Source organism: Manis javanica, chromosome 2, assembly GCF_040802235.1.
Source record: "Manis javanica isolate MJ-LG chromosome 2, MJ_LKY, whole genome shotgun sequence".
Lineage (NCBI taxonomy): Eukaryota > Metazoa > Chordata > Mammalia > Pholidota > Manidae > Manis > Manis javanica.
In genome coordinates, this window is record NC_133157.1 from 158,590,644 (window position 1) to 158,593,900 (window position 3,257).

A 3,257-nucleotide genomic window follows, 5' to 3' on the forward strand; every position below is an offset into this window, starting at 1 on the left:
CCAAAAAGAAAAAAAAGGGGAAAAACGCGCGATTTCCTCCGTCCTCAGGCGCCCCTCTCAGGCACCCGCCCACCGGTCCCGCAGGGAAAAATGCGTGATATTCTTTGTCTTCAGGTGCCAGTCCCAGGCACCCGCTCACCGGTCCTGCTGCTCTGCCTCCCTAGCACTGGGGTCCCTGTCCCTTTAAGGCTTCCAAAAAGCACTCACCAAAAAGAGAAAAAAAAGGGGAAAAACGCGCGATTTCCTCCGTCCTCAGGCGCCCCTCTCAGGCACCCGCCCACCGGTCCTTCAGGGAAAAATGCGTGATATTCTTTGTCCTCAGGTGCCAGTCCCAGGCACCCGCTCACCGGTCCTGCTGCTCTGCTTCCCTAGCACTGGGGTCCCTGTCCCTTTAAGGCTTCCAAAAAGCACTCGCCAGAAAGAGAAAAAAAAGGGGAAAAACGCGCGATTTCCTCCTTCCTCAGGCACCGGTCTCAGGCACCCGCCCACCGGTCCCGCAGGGAAAAACGCGCGATATTCTTTGTCCTCAGGTGCCGGTCCCAGGCACCCACTCACCGGTCCTGCCGCCCTGCCTCCCTAGCACCGGGGTCCCTGTCCCTTTAAGGCTTCCAAAAAGCACTCGCCAAAAAAAAAACCGCTCCGGTTTCTTTCCACCTGCCGGGCGCCTGTGCGAGGTGCGCTCGGGTCCCGCCGGGCCGGGGCTTGTATCTTACCCCCTTCGCAAGGCGCTGGGTTCTTGCAGGTGTGGATGTGGTCTGGATGTTGTCCTGTGTCCTTTGGTCTCTATTTTAGGAAGAGTTTTCTTTGTTATATTTTCATAGATCTATGTGTTTTTGGGAGGAGATTTCCACTGCTCTACTCACGCTGCCATCCTGGCTCCGCACCCCCTCCAAATGATGTAACTTATAAGCTCACAATATTCTTTCATTCTATAATCCTAATAACTGATATGTTTAGGTTTACATGCTATTGCAAGGGATGTGCTGATCCAAAGGATAGTATTATTATACGTTATTTCCTCTGAAGTTACAATTCATTAAAAACATACTAAATGAGACAAGTAATAAAACAGGAGAAAGAGAATGAGAATAATTATAGTAAAGAACTAAATTCCAAGAAAAATTGCTGTAAAACCAGCTTCCAGGAAGTCAAGGGATAAAGTGAACATGGTGAATTACCTAGATGTTGTTCCATGTCATGTTTTGAAACATGGTTAGTTGTCATTATTACATGGATCCTTCCTCACTTGGAGATTCTGATGAATGGATTCTACATGGGTTCTGGAAAGCTGTGTATTAAAAAAAAAATTTCTCGGATGATTTTGATAATTAGTCAAATTTGACAAGCATTAGTTTAATAAAACAAACATACCAGTTAACAAAAGAGAAAACTTTTTTCTAGCTCTGAAATCTGATTTTGTTCCACGGTCACTGAAAAACATTTGATAATAAAATAGATGAGGTTCTCAATAGCATTAAAAAAATGTAAGAGACTTTATGTGCATCTCACACTGATCTTTGATACATAAAAACAATGTACTAAATTATAATTCTGTTGATGTGAGAAAAAAATAATCTGGATTGATAGAAAAAGTTTTATTTCATGGTCCTCTTCAGAAATTCTGATTCAGTGAATCTGGGCAGGATCCAGAAATTTGCATTTGTAATAGTCCCCCAGTTGATAGTGATGCAAGCATTCCAAGACCACATTTTTGCCCTGAGAGAATGGATGGTTAACAATCTTTAGAGTTTCAGGTTTAGATACAAAATCTTGAGATACACCATTTATGATAGGTATTTTTACCATTTTTGAAAACTGAAGCAGGGGAAGGAAGCTGGATTTTCTACTTCCACACAGTACACTGACAAGCTTTCTGTGGTATAAAACCAGAGCGTTCTTCTAGGGGAACTTTTACTTCAACCTTTGGGAAAATATTAGTAGATTGCTTTGTATGCCACTAGAGAGCTATTATTCTCACCCTAAAAGGAAAAAATTGATGCTCAATGGATTAATATCTTTTAGAACCATGGGGAAAATATGGGAAAACTAATTGACTAGTTTTTCAGTAGAGATACACTTCACTCATAACACGAAGTACCAGAAATAGCATGGTATTAACATAATCATGAGCAAAGTCAGGTCATATATATGTATCCTGAATTGGTGCAGCCTATTTTATATTTGAAAACCTCTGGTTTGTAGCTACACATATTTTTCCAGACTGGTCTTCATTTTAAAGTACATCAGGAAAATATATTTTCTTCTGAGGAGTGCTTGCTTCTTCATGGTCATTAGTCACCCCAAACTTCTTTCCCATTCTTTTTTAATATTTTTCTCATGTGAATGAATAAAATGCTTCTACTTCTACTTCCTGATGTGTCAATTTTAGAATTTATTGACTTTCTATTATCATAGGTGATGACTTAGCACTGTCAACCACCCATTTCCTTTCCTGTATATCCTATAAACAATTTTTAGTCAGTGTTTACATTATTGCCTATAAATTGCATTATTATCTGTAAAATTGCGGGGTCAGATAGTGTTTCATAATTACTTCCTCCCTTGCATAGCTTTTGATTTTTGGAATCAATAATTGCCTCATTATTTTTTTCACCAATATTATAGTTTTCTATTAACCTATGATTGTTTCAACTGCTCAAATGCATCTCTTGTGTGACCACCAGCAATTTTTCTCCTCATGCAAGAGGGGAAAAAAGCCTCATACAAGGTAATCAATTTTATACCTCCTCCCTCCCCCCTCAGTCTCTCTCTCAAGTCCCAATTTCCTTGTGCTCCAATCAGGAGCAGGCTTGGGACACACTTTTGTCTTAGAACTTCCTTTTTACATTTTTCTATGTTGGACTTACTGTTTTGATTGTGTGCCTTCCGTTTTCTTGTTTTTCTGGAGTTCATTGTCCAGCAGTTCCCTAAAGAGATATGTATGGCAGATACATTTTTGAGTCCTTAGATTCACACGGTTGATCTTTTGGTTGGTTATAAACTTTTAGGACACAAGTAATTTCTTCCTCAGATTTTTTAAGGCATTATGTCCTTATACCCATTGAAAAAGGCAGTGCCATTTTGATTCATGCTCCCTTTCAAGTAACTCCAAATCCACAATGCTCCCACCATACCCACAACCTAGTATCTTTTAAAAGCTGCTTTCACTGATGTTCTGAAATTTTATAATGGTATGATCTAATGTGGATTGCTTTATATATATATTTCACATTGTTTGGCACTATGTAGACACATTC

The 3,257-nt window shown here is 40.2% G+C and overlaps 1 long non-coding RNA gene across 1 annotated transcript; it reads right to left on the reverse strand.

Annotated features, from left to right (window-relative positions):
- Positions 1-717: 717 nt before the first annotated feature.
- LOC118968289 (uncharacterized) lies at positions 718-3,030 on the reverse strand. The gene is made up of 3 exons (XR_005055869.2): positions 2,868-3,030; positions 1,179-1,288; positions 718-783 (listed from the first exon to the last, which is right to left on the reverse strand). It is a non-coding gene; the product is annotated as an uncharacterized lncRNA (long non-coding RNA).
- Between the last annotated feature and the right edge of the window lie 227 nt (positions 3,031-3,257).